This window comes from Pan troglodytes, chromosome 3 (assembly GCF_028858775.2).
Source record: "Pan troglodytes isolate AG18354 chromosome 3, NHGRI_mPanTro3-v2.0_pri, whole genome shotgun sequence".
Lineage (NCBI taxonomy): Eukaryota > Metazoa > Chordata > Mammalia > Primates > Hominidae > Pan > Pan troglodytes.
The window spans coordinates 61,356,964-61,381,643 of NC_072401.2; the positions used below are offsets into that span (position 1 = coordinate 61,356,964).

General features: G+C 36.2%; 1 long non-coding RNA gene across 1 annotated transcript; it reads left to right on the forward strand.

Annotated features, from left to right (window-relative positions):
• The first annotated feature begins 55 nt into the window (after positions 1-55).
• LOC134809886 (uncharacterized) lies at positions 56-24,680 on the forward strand. The gene is made up of 3 exons (XR_010156584.1): positions 56-175; positions 19,346-19,471; positions 23,498-24,680. It is a non-coding gene; the product is annotated as an uncharacterized LOC134809886 (long non-coding RNA).

The following is a 24,680-nucleotide window of genomic DNA, read 5'->3' on the forward strand; positions in this document are numbered from 1 at the left end:
CAAATACTCAGAATATTTTGGCTTCATTTTGAGCAGAATTTTTGTTTTACTTTAGCCAATGAAATCTTCAAGAATTAGGAGGAGGAGCCAAGATGACCGAATAGGAACAGCTCCAGTCTACAGCTCCCAGCATGAGTGACACAGAAGACGGGTGATTTCTGCATTTCCATCTGAGGTACTGGGTTCATCTCACTAAGGAGTGACAGACAGTGGGCACAGGACAGTGGGTGCAGCACACTGTGTGTGACCTGAAGCAGGGCAAGGCATTGCCTCACTGAGGAAGTGCAAGAGGTCAGGGAGTTCCCTTTCCTAGTCAAAGAAAGGGGTGACAGACGGCACCTGGAAAATCAGGTCACTCCCACCCGAATACTGCACTTTTCCGATGGGCTTAAAAAACAGTGCACCAGGAGATTATATCCCGCACCTCGCTTGGAGGGTCCTACACCCACAGAGTCTCACTGATTGCTAGCACAGCACTCTGAGATCAAACTGCAAGGTGGCAGCAAGGCTGGGGGAGGGGCGCTTGCCATTGCCCAGGCTTGCTTAGGTAAACAAAGCAGCCAGGAAGCTCGAACTGGGTGGAGCCCACCAGAGCTCAAGGAGGCCTACCTGCCTCTGAAAGCCCCACCTCTGGGGGCAGGACACAGACAAACAAAAAGATAGCAGTAACCTCTGCAGACTTAAATGTCCCTGTCTGACAGCTTTGAAGAGAGAAGTGGTTCTCCCAGCACGCAGCTGGAGATCTGAGAATGGGCAGACTGCCTCCTCAAGTGGGTCCCTGACCCCTGACCCCCAAGCAGCCTAACTGGGAGGCACCCCCCAGTAGGGGAGAACTGACACCTCACACGGCCGGGAACTCCTCTGAGACAAAACTTCCAGAGGAACGATCAGACAGCAGCATTCGCGGTTCACAAAAATCTGCTGTTCTGCAGCCACCACTGCTGATACCCAGGCAAACAGGGTCTGGAGTGGACCTCTAGCAAATTCCAACAAACCTGCAGCAGAGAGTCCTGTCTGTTAGAAGGAAAACTAACAAACAGAAAGGACATCCACACGAAAAACCCATCTGTACATCACCATCATCAAAGACCAAAAGTAGTTAAAACCACAAAGATGGGGAAAAAACAGAGCAGAAAAACTGGAAACTCTAAAAAGCAGAGTGCCTCTTCTCCTCCAAAGGAACGCAGTTCCTCACCAGCAATGGAACAAAGCTGGACGGAGAATGACTTTGATGAGTTGAGAGAAGAAGGCTTCAGACGATCAAACTACTCCAAGCTACAAGAGGAAATTCAAACCAAAGGCAAAGAAGTTGAAAACTTTGAAAAAAATTTAGACAAATGTATAACTAGAATAACCAATACAGAGAAGGGCTTAAAGGAGCTGATGGAGCTGAAAGCCAAGGCTTGAGAACTACATGAAGAATGCAGAAGCCTCAGGAGCCGATGTGATGAACTGGAAGAAAGGGTGTCAGTGATGGAAGGTCAAATGAATGAAACAAAGTGAGAAGGGAAGTTTAGAGAAAAAAGAATAAAAGGAAATGCACAAAGCCTCCAAGAAATATGGGACTATGTGAAAAGACCAAATCTACGTCTGATTGGTGTACCTGAAAGTGACAGGGAGAATGGAACCAAGTTGGAAAACACTCTTCAGGATATTATCCAGGAGAACTTCCCCAACCTAGCAAGGCAGGCCAACATTCAGATTCAGGAAATGCAGAGAACGCCACAAAGCTACTCCTCAAGAAGAGCACCTCTAAGACACATAATTATTAGATTCACCAAAGTTGAAATGAAGGAAAAAATGTTAAGGGCAGCCAGACAGAAAGGTCGGGTTACCCACAAAGGGAAGCCCATCAGACAAACAGCAGCTCTCTCAGCAGAAACTCTACAAGCCAGAAGAGAGTGGGGGCCAATATTCAACATTCTTAAAGAAAAGAATTTTCAACCCAGAATTTCATATCCAGCCAAACTAAGCTTCATAAGTGAAGGAGAAAAAAAATCCTTTACAGACAAGCAAATGCTCAGATATTTTGTCATCACCAGGCCTGCCCTAAAAGAGCTCCTGAAGGAAGCACTAAACGTGGAAAGGAACAACCAGTACCAGCCACTGCAAAATCATGCCAAAATGTAAAGCCCATCGAGACTAGGAAGAAACTGCATCAAATAACGAGCAAAATAACCAGCTAATATCATAATGACAGGATCAAATTCACACATAACAATATTAACTTTAAATGTAAATGGACTAAATGCTACAATTAAAAGACACAGACTGGCAAATTGGATAAAGAGTCAAGACCCATCAGTGTGCTGTATTCAGGAAACCCATCTCACATGCAGAGACACACATAGGCTCAAAATAAAAGGATGGAGGAAGATCTACCAAGCAAATGGAAAACAAAAAAAGGCAGGGGTTGGAATCCTAGTCTCTGATAAAACAGACTTTAAACCAACAAAGATCAAAAGACACAAAGAAGGCCATTACATAATGGTAAAGGGATCAATTCAACAAGAACAGCTAACTATCCTAAATATATATGCACCCAATACAAGAGCACCCAGTTTCACAAAGCAAGTCCTTAGAGATCTACAAAGAGACTTAGACTCCCACACAATAATAATGGGAGACGTTAAGACCCCACTGTCAACATTAGACAGATCAACGAGACAGAACATTAACAAGGATATCCAGGAATTGAACTCAGCTCTGCACCAAGTGAACCTAATAGACATCTACGGAACTCTCCACCCCAAATCAACAGAATATACATTCTTTTCAGCACCACACCACACGTATTCCAAAATTGACCACATACTTGGAAGTAAAGCTCTCCTCAGCAAATGTAAAAGAACAGAAATTATAACAAACAGTCTCTCAGACCACAGTGCAATCAAACTAGAACTCAGGATTAAGAAACTCACTCAAAACCACTCAACCACATGTGAACTAAACAACCTGCTCCTGAATGACTACTGGGTAAATAATGAAATGAAGGCAGAAATAAAGATGTTCTTTGAAACCAATGAGAACAAAGACACAACATACCAGAATCTCTGGGACACATTCAAAGCAGTGTGTAGAGGGAAATTTATAGCACTAAATGCCCACAAGAGAACGCAGGAAAGATCTAAAATTGACACCCTAACATAACAACTAAAAGAACTAGAAAAGCAAGAGCAAACACATTCAAAAGCTAACAGAAGGCAAGAAATAACTAAGATCAGAGCAGAACTGAACGAAATAGAGACACAAAAAGCCCTTCAAAAAATTAACGAATCCAGGAGCTGGTTTTTTGAAAAGATCAACAAAATTGATCGACGGCTAGCAAGACTAATAAAGAAGAAAAGAGAGAAGAATCAAATAGACGCAATAAAAAATGAGAAAGAGGATATCACCACCAATCCCACAGAAATACAAACTACCATCAGAGAATAATATAAACATGACTATGCAAATAATCTAGAAAATCTAGATGAAATGGATAAATTCCTCAACACATACACTCTCCCAAGATTAAACCAGGAAGAAGTTGAATCTCTGAATAGACCAATAACAGGATCTGAAATTGTGGCAATAATCAATAGCTTACCAACCAAAAAAAGTCCAGGACCAGATGGATTCACAGCTGAATTCTACCAGAGGTACAAAGAGGAGCTGGTACCATTCCTTCTGAAACTATTCCAAACAACAGAAAAAGAGGTAATTCTCCCTAACTCATTTTATGAGGCCAGCATCATGCTGATACCAAAGCCTGGCAGAAACACAACAAAAAAGAAAATTTCAGGCCAATATCCCTGATGGACATTGATCAAAAAATCTTCAATAAAATACTGGCAAACCGAATCTAACAACACATCAAAAATCTTATCCACCACAATCAAGTCAGCTTCATCACTGTGATGCAAGGCTGGCTCAACATACAGAACTCAATGAACATAATCCATCACATAAACAGAACCCATCACAAATACCACATGATTATCTCAATAGATGCAGAAAAGGCCTTCAATAAAATTCAACACACCTTCATGCTAAAAACTCTCAATTCACTAGGTATTGATGGAACATATCTCAAAATAATAAGAGAAATTTATGACAAATCCATAGCCCATATCATACCAAATGCAAAAAAGCTGGAAGCATTCCCTTTCAAAACCGGCACAAGACAAGGATGCCCTCTCTCACTACTCCTTTTCAACATAGTATTGGAAGTTCTAGCCAGGGTGATCAGCAAGAGAAAGAAATAAAGAGTATGGAAATAGAAAGAGAGGACGTCAAGTTGTCTCTGTTTGCAGATGACATGATTCTATATTTGGAAAACCCCATCATCTCAGCCCAAAAACTTCATAAGCTGATAAGCAACTTCAGCAAAGTCTACAAATACAAAATCAATGGGCAAAAATCACAAGTATTCCTATACACTGATAATAGACAAACTGAGAGCCAAATCATGATTGAACTTCCATTCACAAGCACTACAAAGAGAATAAAGTACCTAGGAGTATGCCTAAAAAGAGACGTGAAGGATTTCTTCAAGGAGAACTACAAACCACTGCCCAAGGAAATAAGAGAGGACACAAACAAATGAAAAAACATTCCATACTCGTGGCTAGGAAGAATCAATATCATGAAAATGGTCACAGTGCTTAACGTAATTTATAGATTCAATGCTATTCAAATCAAGCTACCATTGACTTTCTTCTCACAACTAGAAAAACTACTTTACATTTTATATGGAAGGAAAAAAGTGCTTGTATAGCCAAGACAACCCCAAGCAAAACAAAACAAAACAAAACAAAAAAAAGCAGCTGGAGGCATCACTCTACCTGACTTCAAACTGTACTACAAAGCTACAGTAACCAAAACAGCATGGTACTGGTACCAAGACAGATATATAGACCAATGGAACAGAACAGAGGCTTCAGAAATAACACCACACATCTACAACAATCTGATCTTTGACAAAACTGACAAAAACAAGCAACGGGAAAACTGGGAAAACTTGCTAGCCATATGCAGAAAACAGAAACTGATCCCCTTTCTTACACCTTATACAAAAATTAACTCAAGATGGATTAAAGACTTACATGTAAAACCCAAAACCATAAGAACCCTAGAAGAAAACCTAGGCAATACCATTCAAGACATAGGGATAGGCAAAGACTTCAGGACTAAAACACCAAAAGCAATTGCAGCAAAAGCCAAAATTGACAAATGAGATCTAATTAAACTAAAGAGCTTCTGCACAGCAAAATAAACTATCATCAGAGGGAACAGGCAACCTACAGAATGGAGGAATTTTTTGCAATCTATCCCTCTGACAAAGGTCTAATATCTAGAATCTACAAGGAACTTAAATATATAAGACAAAAACAACACCATCAAAAAGTGGGCAAAGGCTATAAACAGACTCTTCTCAAAAGAATACATTTACATGGCCAACAAACATATGAAAAAAAGCTCATCATCACTGGTCATTAGAGAAATACAAATTAAACCCACAATGAGATACCTTCTCACGCCAATTAGAATGACAATCATTAAAAAGTCAAGAAACAACAGATGCTGGAGAGGATTTGGAGAAATAGGAACACTTTTACACTGTTGGTGGCAGTGTGAATTAGTTCAACCATTGTGGAAGACATTTTGGCAATTTCTCAAGGATCTAGAAGCAGAAATACCATTTGACCCAGCAATCCCATTACTGGATATATACCCAAAGGATTAAAAATCATTGTACTATAAAGACACATGCACATGTATGTTTATTGCAGCACTATTTACAATAGCAAAGACTTGGAAACAACCCAAATGCCTACCAATGATAGGCCGAATAAATAAAATGTGTACATATACACCATGGAATACTATGCAGCCATAAAAAAATGAGTTCATGTCCTTTGCAGGGATATGGATAGAAACCATCATTCTCAGCAAACTAACATAGGAACAGAAAACCAAACACTACATGTTCTCCCTCATTAGTGGGAGTTGAACAATGAGAACACATAGACACAGAGAGGGGAACATCACATATCAGGGCCTGTCAGGGGGTCTGGGACAAGGGGACAGAAAGCATTAGGACAAATACCTAATGCATGCAGGGCTTAAAACCTAGATGATAGGTCGATGGGTGCAGCAAATCACAATGGCACATGAATACCTATGCAACAAACCTGCACATTCTGTAAATGTATCACAGAACTTAAAGTAAAATAAATAAAAAATAAATAAAAATTTTAAAAATAAGAATAAATAAAAGTAACAGGTTAAGTAGCATCATTGTCTGGGGTAAATACTCAAGACTCATCATCTCACTCCGGGGAAACTGAAAACATGGACACACGAGAAGTGAGTTTAAGAATGGAGGTTTAATAGGGGAAAGAAAGAGAAAGGAGAATAGCTCTCATTTCTGCAGAAAGGTGCTCCCGAATGGATCTTCTAGTCCCATGGTGAAATGCACAGGGATTTATAGATGAGCTTGAGGAAACAGTGTCTGATTTATATAGGGCACAAAGGATTGGTGGGACCAGGTGTGCCATTTACATAGTGTAAGAAGAAGCTGTCTGCCCCACCTTAATTTTCAATAAGCAAATGGTTTCTCTACATGGCCAGTGCCATGTTGCTGCTTCTTTACTGCACATATGGTTGACAAAGAAAAGGAAAGAGGGAACCTCCACGTTGAATATCCATGTTGAATATACCTGGCTTCAAGGTATCCCATCCCTTTTCTTTCTTTTTTTTTTTTTTAATTATACTTTAAGTTCTGGGGTACATGTGCAGAATGTGCAGTTTTGTTACATAGGTATACATGTGAAACAGTGGTTTGTTGCACCCATCAACCCGTCACCTCCATTAGATATTTCTCCTAATCCTATCCCTCCCCCAGTCCACCACACCTCAACAGGCCCCAGTGTGTGATGTTCCCCTCCCTGTGTCCATGTGATCTCACTGTTCAACTCCCACTTATGAGTGAGAACAAGTGGTGCTTGGTGTTCTGTTCTTGTGTTAGTTTGCTGAAAATGATGGTTTCCAGCTTCATCCATGTCCCTGCAAAGGACATGAACTTATCTTTTTTATGGCTGCGTAGTATTCCATGGTGTATATGTGCCACATTTTCTTTATCCAGTCTAACATTGATGGACATTTGGGTTGGTTCCAAGTCTTTGCTACTGTGAATAGTGCTGCAATAAACATACGTGTGCATGTGTCTTTATAATAGAATGATTTAGAATCCTTTGCATATGTACCAAGTAATGGGATTGCTGGGTCAAATGGTATTTCTAGTTCTAGATCCTTGAGGAATTATTGGCACAGTTGCCAGCATTTACCTATGCAAGCTTTTAGCTTGTTTATCTAGGTTTGAAGCTTGATTTTTCTGGCTGCTTTTTGTTAGCAAGGAAATGATTTGGGGGGCTGCTTTTTATTAAAACAAAACCTTACTGAGGACTTTCACCCTCACTATCTGCCTAAATAATTTCTTTCTAGCTCCTGTATCACAGGCATAACTTTATCAGAAACCTGAGAAAATTTACAGTATTTAATCATATGAAAAGTAATATACTGTGAAAATGAAACAAAAGAAAAAAGAAAGCTCTAATACATTTGATCAAATTAGGTTGCACCCCATATTTTTTCAGCTAATTTTTTTTTTCTCTAGCCTTTGCTGTGTCAAGGAGCTTTGTGAAGTCGTCTTCTGATAGGACAGGTCTCTCATTTTCTGCACCAGACTTCTTTAACATCTCTTCATGGAACCCTCGAAGAAACTCAGCTAGCACTCACTCACATATGCATAACCTGGCAGTGTGAGCAATAGAAAGTGGTGGTTAATGATCACGCTTTACATCCACACAACTTCCTACTGGGTCCGCATGAGCTTAAGTCCCAACAGTTACGGTGATGATTAGTTTGGTAACACATTCTTGTACTGACTTTTCTCCCTTCTTGTTTCACCCTTTCCTGTCCCCTACTCCTGTACCCTAAGAACATTTCTCAAATTAAGTTATTGCACACTAATTCTTATCTCAGGCTTTGCTTTCTGAGAAAAATAGACTATGGCAGCTTGGGCAAGTGGCACTAAAAAGCAGACCCTCAACAAGGGACTTTGGAATTTAATAATTCACTGATAACTGGCAAAAACAATCTCATTGCCAATAACACTTGAGAGGTGATAACTCCTAGTATTCAGTAAAATCACTTTGAACAAAATGGATACAATTCACACAGGGAAGAAAAGAACTGAGGTCAACGACACAGGGAAAGTGAACCATTGCTTTATCAACAGTATAAAGATCATGGTAATTACATAGTTTATAAAGTGAAGACTTTTAGCAGTTTTAGAGAGTTTGTAAAAAGAAAAAAAGCAGGCTCAGTTTGAATAAATATCAAATCAAAATATACTATGTAAGTCAGATGTTCTTGGCAGTGTTTAAAGAAAATCGACTTCTGCAGCAGCAGCAGCTGACCACATTGAGAATTTCATCGCAAAACAACAGTGATGCACAGGAGACCACACTGTCCGCCTCTACTACACTTTATGCCACATTCAGGGCCTGAAGAGCAAAATAATGGGACTCAGAGACTTGGAGTTGGGGAACAACAAATTAGAGATAGAATGACTCCTACCTGACAAATACTACAAAATTTAACTATTTGGGAAAACCTTTGTTCACAAGCTAATTGTCTTTTCCCCATGAACTTTTCTAAAGTGTGAACTGGTTGCTTTCATGGTCATTTTTAAACTTTAATAGTGGATAAAATGTCTGAATTGTAGGTTGTGATAATATAGAACCAGCACTTTAAGGGGACTTACCGATTTTGATTATCACAAATGTACATGTATATATGTGTTCACTTCTTCCAAAACAAGGCACAGAATTATTGAGCTGCCTTACAGATGTTTGTGAAACTGAATGTGTTTGTAGAAGACAGTTAAAAATGATAATTATTCTATATAACCCTATTTTATATAAGGATGTCTCATGTTTCTCTCTTTCCTCAGAAGCCTGTAACTCTATTCATCCCATAACACTAATATGAAAACATAAGTCATTTAGCATGACCGAAAATAGGATAATGATTTTTTAAAATGTAAGCATATTGCAACTAATCATAATCAGTAACAATAAAAAGACCACAACAATTACCAAAAATTGGCAAATAATAAAATCTCAGGAATTCTCAAGGCCCTCTTAAAAGCTACACATCAAGGAAACACTTTATGATCAAAGTAGTACGGGTTAACACAAATCTATGTGTCTTTATTGGTAAGAAGGCCATCATAAGTCTCACAATAATCACTCTATGACCTATGGCATGAATGTATTCTAAAAATAAATTAAAATTTTGATGCTAAGGGAATTATTGGAAGAGATTGCAGCAAAATTTTTATAAAATGTATCTAGATAAATGAAACATTTTTAAGAAAAATCGAATGAATATAGTGTCATAGTAGATAATATTGCTAAATCATGCATACAAACCTAAAGTAATTTACATCAAGCTTATCCTGCAACACATAGATAAAGGACTGGTATCTCTTGTATAGTGAGAGCTATTATATATCACCAACCAAAAAGACAAACAGACCAATATGAAAATAGATGAAGGATATGAATTGCCAATTCACAGAAGTAAAAATGGCCAATCACATCAAAAAGATGGCTACTTGTACTAGAAAGTTGGACATTATAATTTATTAAGTCAATAACCTTAAGTCAATGAATTTTTTTTAACTTTTATTTTAAGCTCAGGGGTACATGTGCAAGTTTGTTACATAGGTAAATATGTGTCAACACCCAGGTATTAAGCCTAGTACCCACTACTTATTTTTCCTGATCCTCTCCCCCCTCCCACCTTCTACCCTCCAAGAGGCCCCAGTGTGTGTTGTTCATGTGTTCCATGTGCTCTCATCACTTAGCTTCCTGTGTGGCCATGTGTTCTCATCATTTAGCTTCCACTTGTAAGTGAGAACATGCAGCATTTGGTTATCTGTTCCAAGACCTAATGACAGAAATACCATTTGACCCAGCAATCCCATTGCTGGGTATATGCCCAAAGGAATATAATCATTCTATTATAAAGACACATGCATGTATATGTTGATTGCAACGCTATTCACAATAGCAAAGACATGAAATCAACCTAAATGTCCATCAGTGATAGACTGAATAAGGAAAGTGCAGTATGTATACACCATGGATTACTACGTAGCCATAAAAAGTCAATGAATTATTTTCCCACAGGAGATTGATCAAACATAAGAACCTGAGAAAAGAGTTTGTGAGAGAGTATAAAGTGAAATAACCCTTACAAAAAAAATTATACTTAGAGTTTGACTCTGCAATTCTACATCTAGTCATCTGCTATCCAGATACACTTGCACCTGAGTGCGTGTATGTACAGGTTGTTCCCTCCATCACTTACATGGCTATCAGTCAGTGAACATACATACCTACCACAAAAAGTAGAAGGTATGCAGCAATTACAGAGAACAGGCATATTATAGACAATATCAGGGAATGCTCTCCACATCACATTGCTAAATGAAAAAAAGTTCCAGAAAAAAAAGTATGATATTCTTCTTTGAAATAAAATTAAGAATCTGTAAATCTGTATAAACATAGAGGATTCTACTTTTAATTTTGATTCTATATACTTCATTCACTAACCTTTCACAAATTTGTTTTTATATATTAATTATATAGTTTTAAAAATTAATTAGTGAAATGAACATTGATTTGAGATAGCATGTTCTTAGGTTTTAATATAATATTATCAATCCATTAGTGCCATCTGGAAAACTTAAATTGACCAGCAATCTGGTACTCTCTATCTGATAATTTTACAGCCTGTTTTGGGACACCTACTTGATATTTTAAATATTTATGAATAAATATATTAGAATGTTAATTAAAATTTTTAATTATGGCTAAAATTTTAGCAAACAAATTTTTTAAATTTTAATGTCTTATGTCAACATTTTATGAATTCTACTGTAGTTTAGTGATTTCTTCTAATTTTTAAGGTTATATTTGCAGTAATTTTGAGATGTGATTACAAATGCATTGGCAATCCTCTCATCAAGTCATATACCCTTCCTGTGAAATTTAGCAAATTTTGTGGCTGTCTCAAAAAAGAGAATATAGTGGAAGTGAGGAGCTTAACTTCCAAAGCTCAAAAAAATTGTGAATACATTTTCTCTGTCTGTCCTTCTGTCCTTTTCTCTGTGTTTCTATCATTCTTTTTTCCTTTTTCTCTGTCTCTCCACTCGCTTTGGAGCCCTGTGCTATATCCACAAGTCCCCAGGAGAAATATACCATTTGGTGTGGAAATACATATGTATGCCTAAGAAGTCACAATTGGTCCAGCACTGCAGTAGCTTGAGACTTTTAATACTAATCACCAGATATGTGAGTGATTAACCTTCAGATGATTAGCCCAAGCTACCTTAGGACAGTAACCAACTGAGAAATGCTGTGCCATGAACACCTAACTGAGCCTGGCCAACAACCTAGAATTAAAACAGATGATGATAAAATGTTGCTGTTCTAAGCACCTTCATTTCAGAGCAGTTGGTTAAGCAGTGATAGACAACCAGAAAAATATTTTTACATATTTGAGTTATACTCCTGTAATAATGTTAAAATTAATATATACCTACAAGAAAAGTGAATCTATATTACATTTTGTAACTACCTGTAACCCAGAAAGACTAGTCAGCATAGGATGGTAGGTAAGAGCTTGCACTCTGAATCCAGATAACCTATATCATCTTTGCAAAACCATTACAGAATCATGTATAGTTAAGCAAATTACTTATCAGTTCTATGCCTCACATTCTCCTTCAGTGAAATGCAGATGAAGCAATGTCACTACCTACTTAATAGCATTGCTGAGGCTAAAAGAGTTGCTGTATGTAATTGCTGTATATAGCAAAATTCAATTTGCTATAACTATTATTATTATTAAATGGATAAGTACATTTCTGCAATGAATTTGGACTTAACATAGGCCAAATTTTTTAAAATTTTAAAATTTTAAAATTTTATGTTACAAATATAAATGATTAAAATTTCAAATATAAATTTTTAAAATTTTATGTTTCAAATATAAATGATTAAAATAACAGCACTTTCTATTTCAATAATGTACTAATTGAGCATCTAAGCAAGAGAAAGCTATAAAAGGCATCCAAATAGGAAAAGAATTGAAGGTATTGCTCTTTGGTGATAATATGATTCTATACCTAGAAAATCCTAAAGACTGCCTAAAGCCTGCCAGAACTGAAAAATGACTTCAGTAATGTTTCAAGATACAAAATCCATGTACAAAAATCAATACCATTTCTATACACCAATAAAAATTCAGGCTAAGAGTCAAATCAAGTACACAATCACATTTATACCAGACACACAAACAAAATATACTTAAAAATACATCTAACCAAGGAGACAAAAGATTTCTACAAGAACTACAAAGCACTGCTGAAATAAATCATAGATGACTCAAACAAATGGTAGAACATTTTATGCTCAGGGTTGGAAGAATCAATGTCATTAAAATAACCATCCTAACCAAAGCCATCTACACACTAAATGCTATTCCTATTAAAATGCCAATGTCATTATTCACAGAATTAGAAAAAAATATTCAGAAATTTCCATAAAACCAAAAATCAGTCCACATAGCTGAAGAATGCCTCAGCAAAGAGAACAAAGCCAGAGGCATCACATTACCCAACTTCAAACTATGTTATAAGGCTGCAGACACCAAAACAGCATGGTTCTGTTACAAAAACAGACACATAAATCAATGAAACAGAATACAGAGCCCAGAAATACAGCAACAGACCTATAGTCATCTATCACTGAGTCAACAAAAATAAGCAATGGAGAAAAGGACTCCCTATTCAATAAATGATGGTGGGATAGCTTGCTAGCCATAAGAAAAAGAACGAAACTGGATCTCTACTTTTCACCAAGCAAAAATTAACCCAAGATGAATTAAATGTTTAAATATAAGACCTAAAGCTATAAGACTTATTGAAGAAAATCTAGGAAATACCATTCTAGACATCAGCCTTGGGAAAGAATTTATAACTAAGTCCTTAATAGCAATTGCAACAAAACTCAAAATTCACAAGTGAGATGTAAACTGAAGACATATTAGCAAACTACACATCTGTTAAAGGTCTAATATCTAGAATCTATAAGAAACTTGAATAATTCAACAAGCAAAAATCAAGTAACCCCATGAAAAACCAGGCAAAAGATGTGAACAGGTACTTCTCAAAAGAAGACATACAAGGAACCAACAAACATGACAAAAATGCTCAACATCACTAATCATCATAGAAATGCAAATGAAAACCACAATGAGACCATCTCACACTAGTCATAATGGCTATTACTAAAAAGTAAAAATTAATAATAATACCATATGCTAGTGATGATCCAGAGAAAAGGAAATGCTTATATACTGTTGGTGGATTGCAAATTAGTTGAATTACTGTGGAAAGCAGTTTAGAGATTTCTCAAAAAAAAGGTAAAACAGAAGCACCATTCCACATAACAAACAAACTCACCTATTCTAAATAAAATGAAAATACAAATAGATTAATTTATTAACTCATTATTAACATAATTAAACATAAATCATCTGACTCACTCACTAAGAATCTAGACTATTTTGTTAAAATTGCATTGAATATATAGAATATATTGAATATATAGAAATACAGAAATATATAGAAATATATATTGAATATATAGAAAGGTTAAAGGAAAAAATGAACCTGCAGAGATCAGAATAGGTTCTATAAAGCCTCAGATGGTAAATATTTTTGGAATTTGCAAACCCTTTAGACTCTTGTTCCTACTCAACTCTTCTACTGTAGTACAAAAGCAGCCATAGACAATAAGGTAAACTCTGTAAAAGTAAACAAAATCAACAAACTGTTAGCTAGACTAAGTTGGAAAAAGTGAGAACAGACCCACTAAATAAAATCAGAATTGAAAGAGGAGACAAAAACCTGAGATTACAGAAACACAAATTTTTATAACAGAATATTATGAACAACTATATACCAACAAATTGGAAAACCTAGATGATATTAATAAATTCCTGGACACATACAACCGACCAAGATAGACCCATGAAGAAATAAAAAACCTGAACAAACTAATAACAAGTAACAAGATTGAAGCTGTAAGGAAAAAGTCTCCCATAAAAGAAAAGCCAGTGTCTGATGGCTTCCAGTGAAATATTATTTAGAAAAAAATAGTGGGGTAATAACTGGAAATGGTAGAGTAGAAAATATCAAAGCTCTATACTTCTATCAAATATTTAAAATAATTAATCCTCCAAAAAATAAAAGAGGAGAAAACATAACCACCATTCAGTAAGCCCTTATGCTAAAAACCACACAATGGCTTCAAGTCCTGTCTTTTATATACCTGCGAATATAAAATGTTAATTTATACTCTCAGGGTAAAATTCAAGAGAACTCTGCTTTAGGACCTTGTGAATTTCCTTGTGAGTAAATTGGGAAGGAGGCTGTCTGGAGAGGTATGTGGCCTTCTATCTTTGCATTTATCTGTTTAGGAACAAAATGGGAGCCAGTTTTAGATGGTTTGTTTCCCAAGATTAATTTTTCTCTTTGACATAGTGAGTTTAATGTCTCAAGATTTTTACTTTCCTTTCGCACTAGCAAAGAAAATTCAGGATCATACGAAAAGCTTAAATGCCATAAACAAATGAATTTTATTCCAGGAATGCAAAGTTATGTTAACATCTGAAAAAGCCAACTAATATATCATATCATTAGAATAAAGGAAAAAACTGCATAATCACTTCAATAACTGCAGAAAAACTTATTTAATGAAATTCAATACTCTTCATCATAAGAACACTTAAACTAGAAGTAAAGGGGAACATTCTAAAACTGATCAATAAAAAAATACACAGCTAACATCACACTAAATTGACTCTTCTCACTTCCACTCAATATTGCAGTAGAAATTTCAGTCAACAAATAAGAAAGAAAATGAAATAAAAGGAATCCACATTAGAAAGAAAGAAGTTAAACTATCTCTATTGGCATATATCATGATCTTGTAATAGGAAATTTTTACAAATCCACTAAAAAATATTCAAGTAAACCAATACAACAAGATTTTGGGATCCAAGATAAGCAAACAAAAAATCTACACAATTGCAATGGAAATTTAAACCAAAATGAAGATTAAACAATCACCCTTATAATACCATGAAAAAATATAATTCTTACTAATAAGTTTAACAAAACATTGTACAACTCTCACTGTGAAATTATTACCAGTGGTGGTTACTGCAGTAAATTTTTGTGGTTCTGCAGCAACCTGAATTCTTGCCTCCTCAGAAGAAAGAATTTGATTGAGGGGCACAAGGCAAAAAAAGAGACTGGGACAAGTTTCAGAACAGAAGTGAAAATTTATTAAAAAGGTTTATAGCAGGAAAGAAAGGAAAGTACACATGGGGTATATCCAAGTGGCCATTTTGAAGGTAAAGTGCAGTGTTTGACCTTTGACTTAGGGTTTTATATGTTGGCATACTTTCAGGATCCTGCTTCCGTTTTCCTTGATTCTTTCCTTAGGGTGACCTGCTGGTATGTGTGATGGCCTGCTAGCACTTAGGAGATGAGCATGCACAGTATGTTTACTGGAGTCATATGCATGCTCCCCTGAGGCATCTTCCCTTTTCTGGTGCCACCGGAATGTCTTACTCCACCATTTGGCCTCTTAATGTGCATGCGTGAGCCCACTCACCCAACTCCTGAGATCTTATCAAGAAGCTGCTGATTACCAGATTTGATTTTTTCTATTTATAGGAAAGCTGCCTTTCCCTGGCTGGCTGCAACCAATTATTATTTTAGAGAGACAGTGTGACAACTGCCTGACCATTAACTGATGGTCACCTGACTTTCCTGGTAGGGTGTGGGAGCCCTCTTCTGCCCTGTTTGTGTCTGACTAGCTAGCCACTGTAACAAAATCTACAAAACACTGTGGAAATAAGAACATCTAAATAAACAGAAAGGCATCACATTTTCATTTATTGAAAGACCTAATATTGTGATAATGACCATACTCTACTCCCCAAATTCATCTACCAAATCAATGCAATCCCTATCAAAATCCCATATCACTTCTTTGCATAAACAGACAAGCTGATTCTGAAATTTATATACATATTCAAGAGACGTACTAATAGCCAAAAGAAGCTAGGTGTAGTGAAACACATCTGTAATTCCAGCTACTCAAGAGGCTGTGTTGGGAGGATTGCTTGAGCCCAGAAATTTGAATCTGGTCTGGGCAATATAGTAACACCTCTACCTCTTAAAGAAAAAAGCAAGAAGAAAAAAATTTTTTAAAAACTGAAACAATTTAAAATAAAAATGAGCTGGAAAACTTACATTTCCTGCTTTTAAAGACAAATACAAATATACAATAATCAAGAGAGTGTGATACAGGCCTACAGATAGACATGTAGATCAATGGAACGGATTTTAGAATATAGAAATACACCCATGCATTTAAAGTTTTTGACAAAAGTTTCAAAACTATTTAAGGGGGAAAGAATAGATTATTCAACAAATATAAGTGGGAAAAATGATTATCCGTATACAAAATAATTAAGTTGGGACCCTCTACCTCAAATCACTTACAAAAGCTAATTCAAAGGTGATCAAAAACTTAAATGTAAGCACTAGAACTATAAAACTCTAATAATAAATAACAGGTGCTAATTTTAGTAACTTGGAAATGGTTTGTGAGATATAAAATCAAAAATAAAAGCAACCAAATTAAAATTGATTAGTTGGATTTCATCAAAATCAATAATTTTGTGCTTCAATGAACACCATTAAGAAAGTAAAAGGACAGCCCAAAGAATAAAAAAAAAACAAGGAAATCATATATGTGAAAAGGTTCTTATATCAGAAAGATATTAAAAACACAAGTCCATAAGAAGACAAATAATTCAATCAAAATTAGGCAAAACATGCTTAACATGATTTCATATCAAGGAAAGGTAAAGCATAATGAGATATCACTTCATTCACACTGGCTATAATCAAATGAAATATAATCCCAAGTGTTGGCAAGGTTGGGAAGAAATTAAAATTCTTATACATTGCTGGTGAGAATGGAAATGAAGCATCCACTGTAAAAACAATCTGGAAATTCCTATGGTAATTTAGAAATTATATGGCAACAGACAATTCCTATGGTAATTTAGAAATTATATGGTAACTGCTACTTTGAATTGTAGCAGTTATACTTTCACTTGATTGATTTATCCTCAGATATAAGTATGAGAAAGACAGACAGAAACAGCGATTTGAAAAGAAGCATTGCATTGCACCAGGAGGACTATGAAACTGACATCAAATATTCTCCTGAAACAACTCAGTTGTCACTTTAGCTCTGGGAGTTGTGGAAAGATGCTGATGTGGCCCACAGAATACAGCCATTGGATGAATATAAAGACAATCCTGGATGAACTTGTTTGGAAAGGCCATAAGATGACTGTGCTGTCATCTTTGGCTTCCATTATTATTCACCCTATTAAATCATCTGCTATTAAATTTGAGGTTTATCCAACATCTCTAATTAAAAATAATTTTGAGGGTCTTGTTGTGAAACTGATCAATAGATGGATATATGATCTTCCAAAAGATGCATTTTGGTCATATTTTTCACAAGCACAAGAACTCTTTTGGGAATCTACAGACTGTGTTAATAATCTCTGTAAAGATGTAGTTTTGAACAAGAAAATTATGACAAAACTACAAGAGTCAAAGTTTGATATCGTTCTTGCAGATGCCTTTGGTCCCTGTGGTGAACTGCTAGCTGAGCATGTTAAAGGCATGTTAAATACATATCCTTTGTTGACAGTCTTCTGGCTACACACATGAGAAGTATAGTGGAGGACTTCTATTCCCCACTTCCCACATACCTGTTGTTCTGTCAGAATTAAGTGATAAAATGACATTCGTGGAGAGGATTAAAAATCTAATACATGTGCTTTATTTTGACTTTTGGTTTCAAATGTTTGATACGAGAAGTGGGAGAAGTTTTACAGTGAAGTTCTAGGTAAGTCATGTTTCTAATCAATGGTTAATAAGTCCTAACTTTCCTTTTGCCTTTGAAGGTGAGCGTATATAAATATAATGTAAGAGGATAGTGTTGTTTAAATGAAATGATGAATGGCAAATGTAAGATGATCTATCAATCTCACAAATATTATAGAAATGTTGATATTATAGGCTCAGTTAGAACCCTTTGGCCATCACTCCTATAGGACACTACAGGAATTTTAAAAAAAAACTACAAAGTAAAGCACTTATGATTTCTTTAAGCAACTATATATGTATTTTACTATACTTTTTTCATCTTTAAAAAAGGCAATACATATATCAATAAACAACTTGATGAAGGCAGACATTTAGATGAGGAGCTACACATATTTCTAGCATAACTATTAATGCAGCATTGAGAAAGTTGTTTCTCTTTGTGTACCTCAGTTTTCTTATTTAGGTATTAAAATATTTTTCTCTATAAACAGAAGGATTCCTTCACAGTTGAGAGGTATACTGGCTCTATTTCAGAAACAGAAACCTAAAATTTTAGGTTTCTAGTGTTTGTACATCGTTCACTAACAACTTGGAAATTATTTGCTTTGTGAACTGAAACCTTGTTGAAAGTGAACATTCAAGCTTTTAATCTATATTTTATTAAACTACTTCTCTTTATTAGGCAAAATATGGGCCAAGTTAAGGGGGAGCACATATCTCTGTTTCAATAAATTCTGAAAATATACTAGCTATCATTTTTAATGTATGTATTTTACAACTAATATTGTTAAAATCTTAACATGAACTAGAAGCAGTAGTATGTTCAAGGATTTCAGCCATACTCTCAGAAAACTCACAGTTTACTTGGAGAACCAAGGATCAAGGGACTGACTTGATAAATTGTGGAAACTAGATTTTGTGCTTCGTAGAAAGCTGTTTTTATGAGTATAGTAAGATGAATTAATCGTGGAGCTCAAAGAGCTATTTAAATCTATATTGGTTACTACTGCAACTTTAGAGAGGAAACAAATGCATATTTAAGTCCATAGTGGCTTATTTCAATAACTATTTGTGATTGTGAATATACTAATGTTACATTAAATATGTAATTTCCTCTTAATTATCTGAACACTTTGTTTTCCTTATCTATAAGTAACATGCAATATATGAAAATTGTTATGCTTATATATAAAAATATGTATACATTTATTTTATTAATGTACATTATTTCAGATATTGGGGAAGGCTGAAATGTGGCTCATTCAACTGTACTGGGATTTTGAATTTCTTTGCCCACCCTTACCAAATGTCGATTTTGTGGGGGAACTCCACTGTAAACCAGCCAAAACCCTGCCTAAGGTAAATGTATTCATGTTTGATTTGTTTGCTTTGCATTTCAGAAGGAATGGCCAGATATGTTTTTATTCAGAGTGTTTGACTCACAGTAAGAGAAAATATGGGAGGTCGAGTAAAGCGACCTACCATTAGAAACTCATATGTTTCTATATCATCACAACTGTGTAAACTTTAGTGTCATTAAATATCAAAGAGGGATACTAAAGAGACTCTGAAAACAGGGTTGATTCAATGAAAGCCTTCATTGTGCAATGTAAAAAAAAAGTATAAGTCATTCCTTCAAAGAATGTTTATGAAGTGATGAGCATAAACCATGGATAAGTGCTCGATTTTCAGAGAAGAAATGTAGGCAGTTTCTGCTCCCTCATGCCTTACATTGTACTTTGAAAGATAGACTATAAGCAAGTAAAAAGGAAAAGTCTAAAAGTGTTATAAGCTCACAATGCTAAGCAAACATCTAGAAGAGATCTCAAAGTCATTGGTAAAGTGAGTCCTCAGTAATGTGCAGGAATAGGTGAAAAGATGAGGGGGAGAGGAAAACACAAAAAGAAAAGCAGGTAGTGAAGTAAAGGCAGTTCCTAAGATTTCTAATTAGTATGCAGGAAAAAGCTGAGTAAAGTAGCAGATGTTGCTAGAGAGGTAAGTGGAAGCAATATAATTATAAGGAGATCGAAGTGTCTATTAAGGGCAATGGGGAGCTACTGCACAGAGTTAAGAAATGGAGAGATGTGATCAGATTCCCTTTCTTTAAAAAGCTCTCAATGTTGTCAATGGATTACATCGCAAAAAGGCCAGATTGTGAAAAGCGTAGATCATTTAGAAGATTTTGCATGAGTTTATGCAACAGATAATGGAAAAGTGGACTAGAATGTTGATAGAGATAATTATGCCTACTTCTATAATAATGGCAATTACTTCCTATTGTGTGGTGTTGAAAATATACTTAATACAGATAAAACGCTTAAAATGTCTCTCATACATAGTGATTCAAATAGTAGTAATATTGTAATGATTTTTTATTTTTGTTATTACTATTAATAGTATCCATTAGTTAACATATGCCAGCCACTCGAGATGTAATTCCTCTATTAATAGGAACAGTTTTCCAACACATCAAGGTTCTCCAGCAAAGTCCTAGAGAACAGATCCCCTGTGGATTTGTTTAAATATAGATGTTTGGGCAGTCAGATGAACAAGATGAAATGCTAACGGTGTAAGGGTTAAGGCTTTTCAAGGTACACTATTCCTCAATGACATAAATGTGTGCCACCAGAATATTCGCAGCCAAAGCCAATGTTTACTTGCTTTCACTCTAGCATTTAAAACATTCGTCAGTGAGATCACAGAGGTTTATATCTTAGAGCATAAAAGGGTCAATTTACCCTTTTAATGTTTTCTGCCTTATGCCACGCCTATAGGACACCTCAGTAAAAATCTCTGGGAAACTTGGGACTCATCATCACAGCTGCCTGACAGAGAAGCACCAAAAAAAAAAATGAACAATGAATGTATAATAAGATCCAAATAATGTCTACCACTTGCATCTGAAAACTACACTGAGATTTACAAAAGAATTCTGTCAGGATATAGGATGATCTTCCTTATGAAGAAACAAAAGAACCTCATATATTTTACTTTAATGTTATTCTTTTGAGACATAAGTAGAAAGCAAGCATTCCTCACTACTTTATTATATAAGTCTTAAGAGATCTTTTTGTCTACCTTCTTATTAGCAGCAACAGAAAACTGAAATCTTAGTCGAGTTAAATCCCAATGTTTATGTTGAATGAAAATTGCATAGGCTCTATGTGGTAATTTCCCAAAGGACAAAGGCAGAGGTAGGACCAATGAAAATTCTAAGCACTCTAACCTTATTCTCAAAAACTTTCCCCTTTCGCAATAGAGGAAAGTGATGGTGCCATTAGAAGGGGGAAGAGAGTAGGTGGAGAAGGAAGACAAGGGCAAGAATGACTATTAGTACAATAGTGATAAATACTAATACTAGCTGTTGTTATTCATTTGCAGAAGGTAGGTTCCAATCCAAGTCAATAGTTGTGCAGCCTGTCCTCTAATTCCTTCTTACATAAAATAATTGTTGTCACAAATTTGCTTGCTTTTCCATTATGCATTAGATTCTCAGATAATGTTTGCATATTTTAAAAGAATCAGACACTTGGGGAAAAGTATTAAGTATTATAAAAATGCATATAGACATTGGCTTCATAATATACTCATATGAAACTATACAGAGAACAACTAAATCACAATGGTCAGATTCAATATTTGTGGCAGACATTCATAAAATAAACACTGGAGACAATTCAAATATTTTACATTGAGAAATGATTTAAAATGTATACAATGTGTGTACCATGCCATTACAATTATTTTATCAAAAAATGTTAAATTACACTGTCAGCCATAGTACAGGTATTGTTGAATACTACGCAACAAAATGATGAACAGAAAAATATCACAATTTTTGTGTCGGAAGAAAAGACATATGCAATGAGATAAAAAAATTTTATGTAAACATAATATATGTACATTGAGTTATATAAATAGAATAAAACCATAATGAAAGCACACAGATTTTATAAATGAAATTTATTTTTTGCTAAATTTTCATAATTTCACAAAATTTCTTACATTGATTTTATATTATTCTGAGAAAGATGTCACAGAATGAGATCAGTGATGAATCTATTAACAGCCATTTCATTACTTCAATATTGGGTGGATGAAGAAGACTCTAAGCAGTGAGCTTGTGAGACCAAACATTGAACATGTCATATTAAATGTGGCTACAGATAACTTCAATTACACAGAGTACTCAGGTGTCCCATGAATCACCTGGAATAATAATGTAATGACTCCTATTAAAACTGATGTCATAAGGTTAAAATTATGTTGTTGAAAAATACTTGTCAATATATGATCTGCATGGACAAAGTCAGATTTTTACTTTTATAAACAGTAGTTTTAAAAAGAATGTTTACCCCAGTGATTAGGATCTGAAAGTATGTTTGCATTGGAAAGGGAACACCATTATTTTACAGAGAGAAAAAAATGCATTTTTTAAAAAAGGAACAGAGGCAAAATGAGGAGCACATAATTTTGACATAATATTCACAAAACTTTTGACTTTACATTTCTTTCTTAAGATTTTTTTTTTTTAAACTTATAGCTTAGGTTCAGGGATAAAGGTGCAGGCTTCTAATATAGCTGATCTCCTGTCATGGGACTTTGTTGTGCAGACTACTTCATCACCCAGGTACAAAGCCTAGGACCCAATACTTATTTTTTCTGATCCTATTCTTCCCAACACTCCACCCTCAAGTAGACCCCAGTGTCTGTTGCCTCTTTGCATCCACGTGTTCTCATCAGTTAGCTCCTCCTCATAAGTGAGTACATGCAGCATTTGGTTTTCTGTTCCTGTGTTAGTTTGCTAAGGATGATGGTCTCCAGCTCCATCCATGTGCCTGCAAAGGACATGATCTCAGTCTTTTTTATGGCTGCATAGTATTCCATGGTGTATATGTACCATATATTCTTTATCCAGTCTACCACTGATGGGCATTTAGGTTGATTCCATGTCTTTGCTATTGTGAACAGTGCTACAATGAACATAAATGTACATGTGTCTTTATGGTAGAATGATGCATATTCCTTTGGGCATATATCCAGTAATAGGACTGCTGGGTCAAATGGTAGTTCTGCTTTTAGCTTTTTGAGTAATCACCACACCTCTTTCCACAATGGTTGAACTAATTTACACTCCCACCAACAGTGTACAAGTGTTCCCTTTGCTCTGCAACCTCACCAGTATCTGCTATTTTTTGACTAATTATAGCCACTCTAACTAGTGTGAAATAGTATCTCACTGTGGTTTTGATTTGCATTTATCTAATGATCAGTGGTATCTCACTGTGGTTTCAATTTGCATTTCCCTAATGATCAGTGATATTGACCTTTTTGTTCATATGCTTGTTGGCTGCTTGTGTATCTTCCTTTGAAACGTGTCTATAGTGGTGAACCAAGATGGCTGAACAGGAACAGCTCTGGTCTGCAGCTCCCAGCATGATCAATGCAGAAGATGGGTGATTTCTGCATTTTCAACTGAGGTACCTGGTTCATCTCACTGGAACTGGCTGGACAGTGGGTGCAGCCCACGGAAGGCAAGCTGAAGCTGGGCGGGGCATCACCTCACCCCGGAAGTGCAAGGAGTTGGGGGATTTCCCTTTCCTAGCCAGGGGAAGCTATGACAGACTCTACCAGGAAAATCAGGACACTCCCACCTTAATACTGCACTTTTCCAATGGTCTCAGCAAACAACACACCCAGGAGATTACATCCCATGCCTGGCTCAGTGGGTCCCATGCCCATGGAGGCTCACTCACTGCTAGCACAGCAGTCCGAGATCCAACTGCAAGGAGGCAGACTGGCTGGGGGAGGGGCATTCGCCATTGCTGAGGCTTGAGTAGGTAAACAAAGCAGCCAGGACGCTTGAACTGGGTGGAGCCCACCACAGCTCAAGGAGGCCTGCCTACCTCTGTAGACTCCACCTTTGGTGGCAGGGCATAGCTGAACAAAAGGCAGCAGAAACTTCTGCAGACTTAAACATCCCTGTCTGACAGCTCTGAAGAGAGCAGTGGTTCTCCCACCATGGTGTTTGAGCTCTGAAATGGACAGACTGCCTCCTCAAGTGGGTCTCTGACTCCTGGGTAGCCTAACTGGGAGACACTTCTGAGTAGGGGCCAACTGACACCTCATGCAGCCAGGTGCCCCTCTGAGATGAAGCTTCCAGAGGAAGGATCAGGCAGCAATGTTTGCTGTTCTACAATACTTGCTGTTGATCTTTTCAAAAAACCAGCTCCTGGATTCATTGATTTTTTTGAAGGGTTTTTTTGTGTGTCTCTATCTCCTTCAGTTCTGCTCTAATCTTAGGTATTGCTTTGCCTTCTGCTAGGTTTTGGGTCATGAAATCCTTGCCTAAGCCAACGTCTAGAAGGGTTTTCCCAGTGTTACCTTCTAGAGTTAGAGTTTCAGGTCTTAGGTTTAAGTCTTTAATCCATTTTGAGGTGATTGTTTTATAAGGTGAGAGATAAGGATCCAGTTTCATTCTCCTACATGTGGCTAGCCAATTATCCCAGTACCGGGTGTCCTTTCTCCACTTTATGTTTCTGTTTACTTCACAAAGATCAGTTGGCTG